Source organism: Sorex fumeus, unplaced genomic scaffold (assembly GCF_029834395.1).
Source record: "Sorex fumeus unplaced genomic scaffold, SorFum_2.1 ptg000128l, whole genome shotgun sequence".
NCBI classification, from domain to species: Eukaryota; Metazoa; Chordata; class Mammalia; order Eulipotyphla; family Soricidae; genus Sorex; species Sorex fumeus.
The window spans coordinates 26132-42759 of record NW_026606185.1 but is presented as its reverse complement, the minus strand read 5'-3'; the positions used below and the strand labels follow the sequence as shown (position 1 = coordinate 42759).

The 16628-nt window shown below is 55.2% G+C and overlaps 1 protein-coding gene across 1 annotated transcript in view; it reads left to right on the top strand.

Annotated features, from left to right (window-relative positions):
• Positions 1-16628, top strand: part of SLC39A11 (solute carrier family 39 member 11) — a gene marked incomplete at its 3' end in the record, with an annotated part of 92156 nt that overhangs the window by 51778 nt on the left and 23750 nt on the right. The gene's annotated exons all lie outside the window — the stretch shown is intronic.

The following is a 16628-nucleotide window of genomic DNA, read 5'->3' as shown; positions in this document are numbered from 1 at the left end:
TGGCCCTTCCGGGGGGCCCTGGACACCCCCCTTCTTCCAGCCTTGGCGGGGGGCCGCCCCTCTAGTCACCCTTGCCCTGTGGGCAGTTCCCTGGATGCAGGCGCCTCATCCGTCCTGACCTTAGGGTCCGATGCTCCTGCCCTCATCGCTTAGGGCTGAAGCTCCGTGTGGCTCGGGGGATGGGAGCCCCTGTTTGATCCCAGGCCGCAGAGCCCCCCAAGCACCCCAACAGCCCACACCGACCCCAAACTGTGCGACTGGCCGGGCAGAGCCCGCCTCCCCCACTTCCTAGTCTGTGTTCCCCCCCCCCCCCCCCGCCACCCTCTCCCCCACTCCGCCTGGGGTCTGGATGCTGCCTGGGGGTGATGAGGGAAGCAGGGTCACTGTTCTGTCCTGGGGGGTTGGTGGGGGAACGAAGGCTAAATCCGCATCATGGCCTGGGTTCACCGCTCAGTGCTCATGGGTCCAGCATGAATTTTTCAGGCAGTGCCTCGGCATCTTCTCCACAGGGGCCGGGGGTCCCTGGGCGCTGTGGGGTTTCTGCTCATGGTGCCCCCTCTTTTTCCCCCAGCTTCCAAGTGTGGGGTGGGGGGCAGAACCCGGAGGTAGAAATATACCTGCCAGGAGCAGAAAGGACCAAGGTCGCTCTCTTGGTTGAGTCTTTCCCACGTCCCCTGGGGGTGCCCCCTCCCCCCCCCCCCCCAGTGGAGCGTGTCAGGGACAGGCAGAGTCGGCAGGACACAGGGGACAGCTCTGCCCCTTGCCCCTGGCTCCACGCTACGCATGCGCCCGAGTCGGCCAGATTTGCCCCCTCTGCCACACCTGGTGGCGTTCAGGACGTGCTCCCAGTTTGTGCTCAGGGGCCCTCCTGGCGGGGCCCAGAGGACCCTCTGCAGTGCCAGGGACCAAACGGGGATCAGACTGCACCCACTGGACTGTTATCACCACCCCCACCCCCATCCTTATTTTCTAAACCTTTCATAGCACTGGGAGATGCCCCTTTCTTTGCCTGTCAAGCAAAAACACTGCCATTGAAATTTTTTTTTTTTCTTTTGGTTGAGGCCCTGGGCGTCGGGCCTCTGGGGATTGCAGCTCTCGGTCACTCCAGGGCAGCGCGTGGTCCTGCCGGGGCTGTGTGGGAGGCAGACACGATTCCGGCCCCGACCCGGGCGTGCTGAGGCGCCGCCGTTTCCAGGTTACCCAGAACTCGCCGCCACTGCTGCGGCTCAAAGGCAGAGGGAGGGGAGGACGGGCCAGAGCCCTGGGCGCCTGCCTGCTCCCCTGCCCCACACCTCTGGGCGTCTGGCACAGAATTCTGCAGCCCCTAAGATTGAGCTTGGCTGTCTGTAGGGGGCGGGGCGTGGGGGGCTGCTCGCAGATGGATCCTCGCTGGGCAATGCTTGGAACCATCTGGTTCTGCCCCGAAGCTTGCCGTGATGGAGCGGGGAGTCGCGGGGATGGGTCTTTATTGTTTAAAAAATAACTGTGGCGCTGCCATAAAGGGCCCCGATCGGGTCAGCAAGGGCTGGGAGGGAACGGGGGCGGCGGACGGGGGTGGGGGGCAGCAGGAGGGGGCACCATGGAGTCCAGGAGGGGCTCCCAGGCTGGAAGCTTGTCTCTGCTCCTTTTTTGAGCCGGTGCTGGAAGGCCATCAGCGCTCCTCAAGGCAGGGGGTGTATTTTGGGGGCTGAGCAAGCCCCGTTTTTTTTTTATTTATTATTTTAAACGTTCATCCTCGCCTGCGCTCCGACTCTTTCTCTCTCGGCCCCTTTGCTTTCTGTTAATTCAGAGACGTAGAATGGCATGGATGAAGCATTTCAGAAGGCTTTTTTTTTTTTTATTCTTCCAACTTCCAGGCCCATCTGTTCAGGCTGCCGCCCCAGATGCAGACGCTCGGCCTGTGGGCTCAGAGAGGGGCTTCTCAGCCTCTTTGTGCTCGGCCTTGGAGCCAGACCAGGCTGGTCTTGGTTCCCGGGTTCTCCTCCCCCTTCTGCTCTGTGGCTGCCGTCCGGCTTCATGCATTAACTCTCTTTTAGTTTTGTTTTGGGGGCCACACCCAGCCGGGCTCAGGGCTTGCTTGCTCTGTGCTCAGGGATCATCCTGGCAGGGCTCGGGGGACCAGGAGAGGTGCCAGGGATCAAACAGACCTGGGGTATGGGGCTGGAGCGTAGTATAGTTGGGAGGGTGTTTGCTTTGCCTGTAGTCGACCCAGGTTCGATCCCTGGCATCCCAGAGGGCCCCCCCAAGCAACGCCAAGAGTAAACAAAGCAAACAAGGGCCGGAGTGATAGCACAGTGAGTAGGGAGTTTGCCTTGCAGGCAGCCGACCCAGGTTCGATTCCCAGCATCCCATAGGGTCCTCCGTGCATCGCCAAGAGTAATTCCTGAGTTAAGAGCCAGGAGTAGGGGCTGGAGCTGTCGTACAGCGGGTAGGGCGTTTGCCTTGAAATGGCCGACCTGGGTTTGATTCCCAGCATCCCATATGGTCCCCTGAGCACCGCCAGGAGTGATTAAAAAGAAAAAAGAGAGCCAGGAGTAACCCCTGAGCATTGCCGGGTGTGACCCTGAAAAGCAAAAAAAAAAAAAAAGACACCTCTGGGTAGCGTTCATCAACTCTTGAGGGTCCTCGGGTTGGGGGGGTCTCCAACCAGATGTGGCAGGGAGCAATTTCTCCTTTGAGAAATGGGATAATCCTATTTTTGAACAAGTTCTAGAAATCAGTCGAGGATGCTGGGCACCTGGGGCTCCTGTGTGGTTCTGGGGCTTCACACGCCCATTGCAGCTGTGGTGCCCGGTGGTCTGGGGGCAGGGTGCGGGCTTCCCATCCCATCATCCTTAAAAAAAATGGCCCCATCCCGCCATCCCCCATGTCCTTCAGGGGCTTCTCCGCCTTCACCTTGTTCTTCCGGCACCCGCTTGCTTGAACACGTACTTTTTTTTTTTTTTAATTTTTATTAGTGAAACACCATGAGGTACAGTTGTAGACTTACAAATTTCTGTGCTTGGGTTTCAGTTATACAATGATCGAGTACCCATCCCTCCACTAGTGCCCATTTCCCACCACCACAGATCCCAGTATCCCTCCCACCCCCATCCCCCCATCCCACCCTGCCACTGTGGCAGGGCATTCCCTTTTGCTCTCTCTCTCCTTTTGGGTGCTGTGGTTTGCAAAAGAGGCGTTGAGTGGCAATCATGTTCGGTCTGTAGTCTACTTTCAGCACGCATCTCCCATCCTGGGAGGATCCTCCCAACACCCTTTATTTAGTGCTCCCTTCTCTCTCTGAGCTGCCTTTTCCCCTAGCATGGAAACGTACTTTTATGTGTTTTTGCCCCTCTGAGTGGTGCTCAGGACTTACTCCTGGCTCTGAGCTCAGGGACCACTCCTGACGGGGCTAGGGGTGAGGGGGGTGGATTCTGTGCAGTGTTGGGGATCCAACCCCAGTTGGCTGCATGTTGGGCCAGGGCCCGGCCCGCTGGGCTTTCGTCTCTCCAGCCCCTGGACATCTCTTTCCCGCTCATCAGCACACTCGCGAGGGGTAGTTCTAGAGGCCCAGCCTGTTCTTTCTTCTGATGGCTCACCGCCCCCATCCGTCTGTCATGGCTCAGAGGGAGGAGGCTGAGGGTCCGTCCTCCCCTTACTCTCTCCCGCCCCGTGGGCCCATTAGCATGGCGGGTGAAGAATTGTCTGTAATTACGCCCGTCTGTGGACAGACATAAATAGAATAATTCCGAGGCATTATTTTCCAGTAGAGAAAGAGGTGGGTTTAATTTCGGCAATTATGTCCTGGCAAGGTGGCACCTGTTTGCTTTCCATTAGCCTTGGCAGAGTGGTTCGGAAGCGGGCCGCCGGATGGCTCTTTCAGCTGGGGGGCATGTAAAACACCCCCTATCACGGGCAGACTTGCTTTTCCGTGCCCACACAGGATGAGTGTTTGGCAGAGCCCACTGGGCAGGGGCACCAGGGGGGCCTGGAGGGAGTTGGGGGGCCAGGGTCGAAATTGGAGCCATCCCGGCCCGTTCACAGGGTTTCTGGGTTCAAGGTTGAGCCTAAAACCTTGATTTTCCCTTTGTTTTCACATGGTTGCTGGTGCTGGCGCTTGTGGAAGGAGAACTGACCTTGGGAGAGAGACCCTGCTTTCTCCTTTTCTGTCACTCGGTTCTCTTTTAAACTTGTCTTTGGGACTCTTGCTCCCCTCCTTCTTTCCCTCTTTTTGTTTTTTCTTTTTTTTTCTTTTTGGCTAGCGGTACTCAGGGCTTTTACTCCTGGCTCTGGGCTTGGGGATCACCCCTGACAGGCTCAGGGCACCCTAAGGGGTGCCAGGGATCTGACCCAGGTTGACCGTGCACAAGGCAAGCACCCTACCCACGGCACCATCTCTCCGGCTCCTTGTTTCCCTCTTAAACACATTTCCTGGGATGCTTCTGGGAGAAGGAGAGGGAACCCCATGAAATTGCCTTCTGTGAAGACTTAGAGGGAGATGCTCACACCCAGACCCTGCTGGGTCCGAGCTGAGGGGAGTTAGAGGAATTTACCTGGAGAACCAGGTGCTTTCGGCAAAGTCAGTTTTTGCTGAGAGTCCAGTGGTCAGACTGACACAGCAGAGACCTATCCGGCGTTCTTTTTTTTTTTTTTTTGCTTTTGCTTTTGCTTTTTGGGTCACACCCAGTGATACACATGGGTTACTCCTGGCTCTTCACTCGGAATTACTCCTGGTGGTGCTGGGGGTGGGGGGGCGTATGGGACGCTGGGAATCGAACACGGGTCAGCTGTGTGCAAGGCAGACGCCCTACTCGCTGTGCTATTGCTCCAGCCCCCCATCCAGCGTTCTTAGGGGACACTTTATCTGGGCTGCTTGGGGGGGGGGGGGGAGGAACCCTTCTGCTTTTCATTTATAGATTAGTTAGTCCCCGGGGTGGGGGGAGGAGGACGAGCAGGGGGCGTAGACCCAATTTGGGGGAGAAAGTAATTTGCATATAGAATACCCTTCAGCCACTCGCATAAACAGGAGAAAAAATAACATCCAGTCGTTCAGGTTCAGCTATGAGATGCCCTGAGCCCGTCACGTAGAGACAGTAAAATGTCCGGGAAGTCATCGCATTCATTTATTTCTGGCTGTTTGGGACTTGATATTTCAAGACCGTGATTTACAAGGCTGTTCATAACACAGACATTTCGGCCATTCGGCGTTCCAGCACTCGCCCCACCGCCAGGGTGACCTTCCTTTCCCCCACCTGTGTCCCCACTCCTCTGCCTCCCCAAGCCCCCCCCCCCCCGCCTAGCAGGCACAAAGTACTTTTACTTGATCGTGCTTGTTCCCACGTGTATCTCTACGTGGTGTGACAAAAGTCGTCGTCTGAGGATTTACTGAGCTGTTGGGTGTGAATCCAGCCTCTGTGTCACGGTTCCCACTCGCCGACCTCCGTGGCTTCTCCGCCACTTTCCCTCTCAAGTCTGCCATGTCCCTCCTGAGCTGTCACCCGGGGAAGTTTGGAGATGTCGCAGCTCAGCTTGTACTCCAGGAGCTGGGACGAGGGTGATTCAGCTTCTCGGCATCGCCCCAAGGTTAGTGGTGGAGCCGGGCCATTGGGGTACCAGAGGAGGTCCAGTGTGTGTCTGGGGGGGGTGGTGGTGGTGGTGTGGGTGTGGGTGGGCTTCAGAGCAGGGTGGGGACTCGTTCAAGCCAGAGATCTCAGCCCGGAGTCCTCCCTGGGATGACTCAGCTACGGTGTCTCTCTCTCTCAAAAAAAAAAATTGTAATGAAATCATTTTAGTTCTCCCAGGAGAAGAGGACTCTGGCAAAGGCTTAGGGTGTGCGTCTTGTTGGGACAGATTGATAAGGCAGGGGGGCCCGGGCCAGTTCTAGGAACTGGGGCTGCAGAAGGGGGGAAGCCCTGGTCGCAGCTGATCAGCTTGCCAGCGAGGGTCTCAGCCTGCCCGGCCTTGGGAACTGACTTGCCATCCTTTGGGGGGGGGGGGGGGGATTGCTGGGCATCACTCGGAGCCTTGGGCTGTCTGCCACCGTGCCGCGCTCAGGGCTGATCCCGGCTGCTGTGCTCTGATGGGATATTGTGATTTAAGTGGGCTGCCTACTCGACTCTGGAAGATCCCTTCCTTCCCGCCCCCCCAACCCCCCCCCCCCCGCAGATGTGCCAGTGCTAGGCTGGGGGGAGGGCCGCCTGCTGGCGTGGGGTGAACCCCCTCAGCGGGAGGCAGCGCCTGTTTTCTCCCGAGAACCAGCTCCCGGAACACGACGCCCACCTGCAACATTCCTCGGGTGCTGGCACTGTGGGGGCACGTCAGATCCTGGGACACGGAGCCCCCCCGGGTCCCCTCCCTTCCCCCCCCACTCCCCGCCACGTGCCCCATCCCTCCCGGGGCCCAAGGATCGTCCCTCCATCCAGCCCTGTTCCGCGTCTTCCAGCGCACCCGGGCACTCCCACAGGCCGGGCTTGATTTCACATTTATATCCAAATTATGTCTTAGATCTGTCTCCAAATTTAGCATACATAATTTGATCCCAGCCCCAGATGGAGCGCCGGGGAGAAGCCGGGAGAGGGAGCGCTTCTTGATCGCCGGATCCCCGAGGCGGTGCCCTGAGGGACGCTTCCAGATGCTATAAGTGATTTTGGATTTTTTTTTTTTTTTGGGAGAACGGTCACTCCAGGGGAGAGTCCTTTTGCCTGTCACTCCTGTGGGTGGCAGTGGGCTGACAGGTGGTTTTATTTTAATTAATTGATTTTTTTTTTTTTTTTTTTTTTTTACTTTTTTGGGTCACACCTGGCAATGCTCAGGGCTGACTCCTGGCTCTTCACTCAGGAATTACTTCTGGCGGTGCTCGGGAGACCCGATGGGATGCTGGGGATTGAACCCGGGTCAGCAGCGTGCAAGTGCCCTCCACACTGTGCTGTCGCTTGCTCCGGTTCTGGCTTGGTTTCAGCGGTGAGAGTGTGGTTCCAGTGATGAGGGTTTTGGCTGTGGCCGTTGATTTCTGTTTCTTTCCTCCAGCTGCTGGTGGGTGGTGGGGCAGCCCGAGACTCTTCTTTCAGCCAGATTGAGAGAAGTCATCCAGAAACAGAGAGTGCAAGGCGGGTTTGGGTCTGGCGCTTCCTTCCGGGTGCAGGTTGGGCAGAGCAGCAGCAGTGCCCGCCCGGGCTGCCCGGGTGGGGGGAGAGCCGCCCCTTCATGCATGAGGCCCCGAGTTCGATCTCTGGCGTGACCTGCTCCACCTCCCCTGCCAGCAAGCACCGAAACCTCACCTAGGCGCCTCACAGCACAACGAAAGGAAGGGAACACATCAAAATGTGCCACATTTTCTTACCTACGAGGCTAGAAAAGTGTTTTGCAGAAGGGGGGAAGAGCCTCTCGGCGGTGTGGGGCTGCGGATGAGGTCCAGACACACAGAGGCAGTGGGACAGGTGGACACGTGTGTATTCCTTTGACAAACAGGGAGCCCATGGTGCGCTCTCTCTGTGTCTCTGTGTCTCTGTCTCTCTCTCTCTCTCTCTCTCTCTTTCTCTGTGTATTCATTTGATGAATAGGAAGCCCATCTCTCTCTCTCACTGTCTCTGTCTCTCTGTCTCTCTGTCTGTCTCTCTGTCTCTCTCTCCTCCTGTGTTTGTTCAATGGTCTCGGGCCACTTCCCCACCCGGAAATGGCTGCAGGAGATCAGGAAGGGCTTCCAGATGTTGATTGTGCTACTGGACCTGGGTGTGGTTGCTGCCGCCCAGGTTTGGAGGGTGTGAGAGACTAGAGAGACCTGGACGGTGAGTCAGAATTCCAAGTCTGAACGCACAGAGACTAGTAGACTAGCAAGTGGGGCACGAGGAGAGCAATGTGGAGGGAATGTAGGAGCAGGGGTCGGGGGAGAGGAATCCAGGAGAATGGGGGGATCAGGGGGGATCAAGGGGAATCCGGGAGAAGAGATTCGGGGAAGGAAAGTCCAAGGAGGATGGAGACGAGGTTGGAATAAACTGCCATTGATACCAGCCAGCCTGGCCCTCGTTTCCTCCCTTTTCTGCCCTTGGCAAAGTGGTCCGAGACCACCGAACACAGGCGGCGAGAGAGAGAGAGAGAGAGAGAGAGAGAGAGAGAGAGAGCGCCGCGGGCTCCCTGGCAGACAAATGGCCTGACAAATCTTTGGAATTCCAGCAGTGGTTCTCATCTTCTCAGGCCTCCTGGACTCGAGTTCTGGACCTGGGCCGTTATTTAGGGGAACTTCCCCTCCCGCCTTTTTAAAAAATTTTATTTGCCTGGGACTGGAGCAATAGCACAGAGGGTAGGGTATCATCTGCCTTGCACGCGGCAGACCCAGGTTCGATTCCCAGCATCCCATATGGTCCCCCGAGCACGGCCAGGAGTAATTCCTGAGTGCAGAGCCAGGAGTAACCCCTGAGCATCGCCGGGTGTGACCCAAAAAGCAAAAAAAAAAAAAAACTGCCTAAAGTTGTTTACAGTAATGGGTTATGGGTTACAATCATTATTTCAACACTAACCCTACCAGCGTTACACCTTCCCACTGCCATTATTTCGAATTTTCTCCCCGCGCCACTCAAGCCTGCCCCAAAGGCAGATGCTAGATTATTTATTTTGTGTTGCTTGTTAGGAATAGTAGGAGCTATCACACGAAAGCCGCGAAAGCTCCTGGAATTCTAAAATTTTAAATAATTCGGGGCCAGAGGAATCTCTGCATCGAGCTGCTTAGTTCTGAGATTTATTTGTGAGTCTCTGGATCATGGCCATGAATGCGCCTACTGGGCTGGGACATGGAGGGGACATTGGAAAGTCGTCACAGTGACCTTCAGAAAGTCAGAAGCTTCCAGTTCCATCTTCTCGGAGCTTGGGGGCCAGAGCAGTCGGACGGCGTTAAGGGCTCTTGCCTTTCGTGCAGCTGACCCAGGTTCGATCCCCAACATGCCATAGGGTTCCCCGAGCACCACCAGGAGTCAGCCCTGAGCATCACCAGGTGTGGCCCCCAAACAAAACAATCACCAAAAAACCAAAAGGTCTCAGAGGTGTGGGCAAAGGTCCAGCCTGTGCCGAAGGCCTTGGCGGAGGGGTGAACCCGCTGACCGGGAGGGTGGACAGAGTTCATGTGGTGAGTGCCATGTCCTCGCTTCGTCTCCTGGCCGTGTGGGTGTCCTCGGGCTGCCCCGCACAGCACACCCCACACCGCGCCTCCTACCTCCTGTCCTGGGGGCGGGGCTGATGCCTCCCCCCTTGGGGTATGTGGGCTCACTCTGAGCACAGGAGCTGGGGGACACTCCCTCCTGGTGGCCGGTGGTGACTGACCGTGAGGGTCACCGGATCCTCCCGTCTGCCCCGTGTCTGCATGGGAAACCCTTTCTTTGCTTTCTTTCCTGACAAAGCACCCCAGGCTCGGGAGTGGGATGCGGGTGTGTGTTTAGCCTCTTCCCGTCCCATGGGAATGCTTTGTAACAAAACCATCCGTGATCTGGAACCAGCTGGAACCAATTGAAGCAACTCACGGGTCAGCCTGGACTTGCTTTTCCCAGGGCTTCCCGATCCAAGACGTTGTGTAGATGTGAGGGTGAGGAAGCAAGGTTTTGGTTTTTTTTTTTTTTTTAGTCGATTCGTTTGTTTTTTGGGCCACACCCGGCGATGCTCAGTTGTTCCTCCTGGCTCTGGCTCTGCATTCAGGAATCCCTCCTGCTTGGGAACACCCTCTAGGATGCTGAGGATGGAACCTGGGTCGGTCGCATGCAAGGCAAACACCCTCCCCTCTGGACCATCACTCCAGGCCCTGAGAATGCACCTTTCTTTCTTTCTTTCTTTCTTTCTTTCTTTCTTTCTTTTTCTTTCTTTCTCTTTCCTTCCTTCCTTCCTTCCTTCCTTCCTTCCTTCCTTCCTTCTTTTTTTTCATTTTGGGTCACATCTGGCAATGTTCAGGGGTTCTTCCTGGCTCTGCACTCAGGAATTACTCCTGGCAGTGCTCAGGGGACCCTATGGAATCTGGGAATCGAACCTGGGTTGACTGCGTGCAAGGCAAAAGCCCTCCCCCCAGCCCATCGCTCCAGCCCCGAGGATGTACGTTTCAAGCCACTAAGAGGACCCTGCCTCTGTTCCCCACCCGCACCCCGTCGCTTGGGGCTGGACCCCCGTGAAAGGGCCTTTTGCTGCTCTAACACAGGAAGGAGAAGAGAGAGAATCCAGGGACACAGGAGAAGGCTGATCCTTGGCAGTAATGAAAACCCATTTAATTCACAGGGAGCCGTTCACGTAAGCTGCCGGGGCCGGTCGTTTGAAATATTCATTAAGCGTTGACTGAGGAGTCAGGGAGAGTCTCCTTATGCAAAATTCAACATTTGCCGTGGCCTAGTGGGCCCTATCATATTTATAAGAGATCTGACACGTTCATTTCAGCTCCTAAGTCTATTAAATCAGGAAATGTGTTTTTAATGCGCTTTTGGGAGACGGAGCAGACGAGAGACTTGGGCAGTGCCAGCCTCAGCGAGTCGATTCCTGCCAAGCCTTAATAATCGAGAGATTTAGGGGGCCGCCACCCAAGTGGGCCACATGTGCCCTTTGCGTGTTTTCTTCTTCTTCCCTCCCCTCCGGCCCCCCACCCCGACGTTAGTTTTTGTAGCATCTCCTTGAGCTGGAGGAGTGCGGAGAGCCCTTCACGCGGAGGATGACAGCTGTTTAAGCTCTCCTTGGCGTCGGGACGATGGGGTCACGCCTGTCTGGATGGCGGCTTTGTTCGATCCCGTTGGCGCCTCCTGGAGAGCACTTATGAAGGAGTGATTTAAAGCCTGTGAGGAGGAGAGGAAATTGATGCCAACTCCTGGGATGAGACAGCTGGGAGGGAGGGAATCGAGCGAGGACCCAGGCCGTGGGGAGCGACCCTCGGGGGGTGCAGGTCGGACTCAGGAAAGGGGGGGGCCGTACCCGTTTCTCCAGTGCCTCGTCCCAGTGGGGACTGCGTGTCCTGGGCGCCCACTCCACCGTCCTCTCTTTAGTACCAAAGATGGAGAATCGCTCCCAGCATCTAGAGACAACAGTAGTTGTCTCCGGGGGACCCACTTTTGAGGACAAGTCGCCTTTGGGAGCTGGAGATGCTCAGACCCTTACGTGACTTCCCAGCTGGGTACCCGGAAGAGAGCAGGATCTCAGGACCCCTCACTTTTGGGATGAGCCCAGAGAAGGAGTTTATGAGGAGTCCTTTGAAAGGCTGGAGCTATACGACAGCGAGTAGGACGCTTGCCTTGCACGTGGCCCATGTTGGTTCGATCCCATACGGAGCCCCCAACCCACCAGGAGTGGTCCTCGAATGTAGAGCCAGGAGCCAGCCCTGAGCGCGGCTGGGTGTGGCCCCCAACATGGGAATAAGTAAGCGATACCGTATTTTAATGGACCATTTCTAATTGCCCGTTGGTAACATTTAGAAATGCAATAGATTTTCCAGTATTATCCTCATACTTTGCACCTGGCTGGACTTACTTATTAGCTCTAAGAGGTTTTTGGTTGCTTTATTTTTTTTTTGGACTGAATTATGATTTAATTTATTATTATTATTATTGTTGTTAAATTTTTTTATTGAGTCACCCTGAGAAAAGTTACAAAGCTTTCAGGTTTAAGTCTCAGTCATACAATGATCAAACATCCATCCCTTCACCAGTAATTATTTTTCACCACCAAGAACCCCAATATACCCCCCAACCCCCTCTTCCCGGTGCCTGTGAGGCAGATGAGTTCTACTTAACTCTCTCTCTACTTTGATTACATTCATTATTTCTAAAAAAAATGCACCATTATTGTTTGGAATCCCCCCCCCCACACACACACACACACCAATCAGAACTACCGAAAAGGCTTTGTGAAATAATTTATTTTTCTGTTGCTGGTTATGAAAACCATGTGATGTCGCATGGCCACGATTTTGGCTTTCTGATATTTTACTAATTGAGTCTGGAGGGATTTCTGCCAAAAGCCGGATAATTACGAGATTGGTTTGTGTGCCTCTACCTCTGGTGCCATGGCCATGCCTGAGAGCCGCTCATGGGGGGCAACTCGTGGCCTTGGTAGGGCGTGAAGGACGAGCCAGTACTGACCCCCTATCCCATGTGGCTGCAGCGCCGCCGGCTTATACCTGACTTTCCAGTAAGGTCTGAAAGTCCTGACGGTGGCGGTGGCCACTGTGCTGCTGGGGGGACGGGGAAGGCAGAAGAGACAGACACCCTTTCCCTCCTGGGGCGGCATGACGCTGGAGTTTAATGCATAGTCCATTCCCATTTCTGACGCAAACTGCTGGGCTCTGGATTAGGTCCGTGTGCCTCTGGTGCCATGGCCGAGCCAGAGAACCACTTGTGGAGGGCAACTCATGGCCTCGGTAGGGCGTGAAGGACATTGCTGCTGCTTCTTTTTTTTTTTTTTTTTTTGTAGATACTTTGGGATTCTCTGTCATACCTGTGAAGAGTGACTGTTTTATCCCATCTAATCTCTGTGCCTTCTAATTTTGTTTTTCTTGCCCAGTTGCACTGGCTAAGACTCCTAGTCCCATGTAGAATAGGACCAGTGGGAGTGCACATTTTTGCCTTGTCCTTGACCTTCAGGAGAAAGCATTTAGACTTTCGCTGTTAAGAATGGGGCTGGACCTAATCAATGGCTGAGTAAATAGCAGTGCTCCTACATTAAAAAAAAATGGGGCTGGAGCGGTAGTGAAGTGGGGAGGGCCTCTGCCTTGCACGTGGCTGATCCGGGTTCAATCCCCATCGCCCCATCTGGTCCCCTGAGCCTGCCAGTAGTGCTCCCTGCATCAGTCAAGTAAGCCCTGAGCACTCCCAGATGTGACCCAACAAACAAAACAGATGAAAAAAAAATGATGCAGGTGTGGTAGGAGAGGCAGATAATACAGAGATGTCATTGTCGCCTTCTTTTTCTTCTCCTTCTTCTCCTCTTCCTCCTCCTTTTCCTTCTACTTCCTCTTCTTCCTCTTCCTTTTCTTCCTCTTCCTTTTCTTCCTCTTCCTCTTCTTCCTCTTCCTCCTCCTCCTTGTCTTTCCTCTTCCTCCTTCCTCCTTCCTTCTTCTTTCTTCTCCCCCTCCTCCTCCTATCCTTCTCCCCCTACTCTACCTCCCCCTCACTCTTTCCTTCTTCCTCCTCCTCTTCCTCCTCCTCCTTCTTCTTTTTTTTACTTTATTTAAAGATGAGGGTTTCCAGGGCCTGGAGAGATAGCACATCGGGTAGGGTGTTTACCTTGCATGTGGCCAACCCGGGTTTGATTCCCAGCATCCCATATGGTCCCCTGAGGACCGCCAGGAGTAACTCCTGAGTGCAGAGCCAGGAGTAACCCCTGTGCATCGCTGGGTGTGACCCAAAAAGGAAAAAAAAAAGATGAGGGTTTCCAAAGTTGTTTGTAATAGAGTTATTTCAGGCATTCAGTCCTCCAGCCCCAGTCCCACCCCCAGTGTGATCTTCTCTCCAACCACTGTGCCCAGCTCCCCACCCCCCCCAAGCCTGCCCCCTCAGCAGGCACAAAATAATTTATTTTATATTGCTTGTTGCAACAAAATGACTATTGGCATTATTGAAAAATACTGGGGCTGGAGCAATAGTATGGCGGGGAGGGCGTTTGCCTTGCACATGGCCAACCTGGGTTCTATCCCCAGCATCCCATGAGGTCACCTGAGCACCCCTAGGAGTAATTCCAGAGTGCAAAGCCAGGAGGAACCCCTGAGCATCGCCGGGTGTGACCCAGAAAGCCAAAAAAAAAAAAGAAAGAAAAATAGTTCAGGAGAAGAAAATCTGTGAGAACTGTTCTGTCTCACAGTGGGGTCATTAAGTGCTTGTCTGAGGGTTTACTGAGTGCATGTTGCTGTTCGAGCCTCGTGTGTTCTTCTTCTTGCTTATGGAGCCTCAGGGGCTTCTCTGCTATTTCCCGTGGAACTTGCTGTGCTCCTATGGGGCAGTCCATGCTGTGGACCTGGAGGTGTCGTGCGTCTGTGTATGTGGCCGCATGCTCCATGAGCTCTGGGTTCTGTAGACCTGGGGCAGTTCTCAGCCCACACCGTCCTGAGGATGCCCCAGAATTTTTAGTTTTGGGGGGTTGGCTCACCTCTCTTTGATCCCCAGCATCCCATATGGTCCCTGAGCACTGCCAGGAATAATTTCTGAATGCAGAGCTAGGAATGACCCCTGAGCATCACCGGGTGTGACCCAAAAAGAAAAAAAAAGAAAATGTTGAGTCGTAAAGATGGCCAGATTCAGAAAAACAGCTAAGTTTATTGGAAAGCGGGAGAGAAAGAAATTCCCCATCCAGGGAGGAGCTTAGTAGAAGACCAAGTTAGGCTGGTTTCATGTGGGTTCTGTAGGAAATCTGGGTCTCATGTTATTTACCTGAGTGTCCGTGGGCCCCTTTGTTTCCTGGAGATGCCATTTGTCCAGGGCACTTTGGAGTTGCTGAGGGCAGGCAGCGTAACAGCCTTCACTCCCCACTGAGGCTGGGGGGAGGTAAAGGTAAAGGTAAAGGCCCTCCCGTTGTTCATCGATTTGCTCGAGCGGGCCCAGTAACGTCTCCATTGGAGACTTTGTTGTTACTGTGTCTGGCATATCGAATACGTCATGGGGAGCTTGCCAGGCTCTGCCGTGCGGGCGAGATACTCTCGGTAGGTTGCTGGGCTCTCCAAGAGGGCGGAGGAATCGAACTCGGGTCGGCCATGTTGGCTGCGTGCAAGGCACACGCCCTACCGCTGTGCTATCACTCGAGTTGGTTTAATTCTTCCAGTCATTGCGTATTTCCCCCGATCTCCTGGTCTCCCGCGAGCCCAAGGTCTGGGAAATTGTCAACTTGCCCCGTCTCTGGAAAGCGCCCTGGAATTGGCAGGAATTTTTTTTTTCTTTTTGGGTCACACCTGGCGATGCACAGGGGTTCCTCCTGTCTCATGCATTCAGGAATTACTCCTGGTGGTGCTCAAGGGACTATATGGGATGCTGGGAATCGAACCTGGGTCGGCCACATGCACGGCAAACGCCCTCCCTGCTGTGCCATCGCTCCAGCCCCTGGCAGGGATGTTTTAACATGTAGGATGGGGTCAGCTAAAACGTAGCTGCCCGCAGCAGCAGGCTGGCCTGAAAAAACTGAGTCTTCCTCGTCCAAGCCCGAGCATGTGCGCTGCTGGCCTGCAGAGCCCAGGAGGAGGTGGGGGTGGAGGGTGGGGGCACCCCCAGCAAGAGTCAGGCTCTGCTTCCAGGTGCAACTTCCTCCCAGCGTGTTTCCATCTTCTGGTGTTTCCAGCAGTTCCAGCACCGTTGGGAAATTGCTTTCTAGCCTGAATTGCTGACCAGCGCTGAGGCCCCCCAAATAGAAAGATGACCCAGACTCCCTCTGGCTGGAGGCGGGCAGAGCACCCCCGCTGCGCAGCCCTGAAGTGGTCCTTGAGACCACAGTGTCTAGACCTGCCCTTGGCGATGCGACTCTGGACCGAGACGCCTCCAGGCTGTGAGTCAGCCCCTCGAAGGGGAGCCTCCCCTGGGGGTCCCCTCAGCCTCCGAGCCTTGCTCCCTTGGGGTGTGCATTGGAACACGAAGCCACGTCCAGCCAAGGTCCGTTCCCGGGGGCGGCTGCTCCTTCCTGCCCCCTAGGCCCCTTCCCGCTCCCTCTTTCTTTACCTTTTTCCTTTTCTTTTTCTTTCTGGTTCTTGGCCCGCAGTTCTCTGGGGCTGCTCCCAGCTCAGCGCTTGGGGGTCTTGTTGGGGTCGCCCCTGCGTGTGAAGGCGCTACTCATCCCCCCCCCCCCTCCGGTGAGCCCCCCTCCTCTGCTTCTTTTTTTGATTGTTTCTTTTTGGGTCACACCCAGAAGTGCTCAGGGGTTCCTCCTGGCTCTGAACTCAGGAATTACTCCTGGCAGTGCTCGGGGGACCCTATGGGAGGCTGGGAATCGAACCCGGGTTGGCCGCATGCAAGGCAAACGCCCTCCCCGCTGTGCTATCGCTCGAGCCCTCTACCCTGCTTCTTGATCTGTAGGATCATGGAAATGGGGTTCAGGGGCTCCTTTGGTTGTTGCCAGCTCACTTGCCTGCTTCCTGGTCTGTACCCCTCTCCCCTGTTTAAGAATTGGACAGAAACTTCCAGAACCTTCTCCTCTCCCTCTAGTTCCCAGTGTGTGCTCGGTCATTGTGGAAGTAGGTGCCTGCACCCTGGCGGGGTGTGTGGGGTTGAGTGTTGGTGACCTGGCTGCCAGGGGTTACTTCCGGGCTCTGCAGGGTACTGGTGGCCGGATTGTGTGTGTGTCACCCGTAGTGTGTGACAGTCAGTCGGTCAGTCGACTCTTCTGTAGCCTCTGATCTTGGAAATTCGCAGATGACATAAATAGATGTGGCCCTGGGCCAGAGCGATAGCACAGTGGGTAAAGCACTTGCTTGCACACGGCCAACACAGGTACCACCCGGGGTCCCGGAACCCTACCAGGAGTGATGCCTGAGCACCGAGCCAGGAGTAAGCTCTGAGCACTGCCAGGTGTGCGCCCCACCTTCTCCCCAAAAGTGTGCCCTAAAATGGACATCTCTCACCCTTTCTAGGCCGGCTGGGCCTTCGACACCCTCCTCGTTGTCCAGCCAGGTGGAGTCTCGCTGTCCCTGTCAGTTTTGACCTGGCGTGTGTGTTTGTGTATTGCGG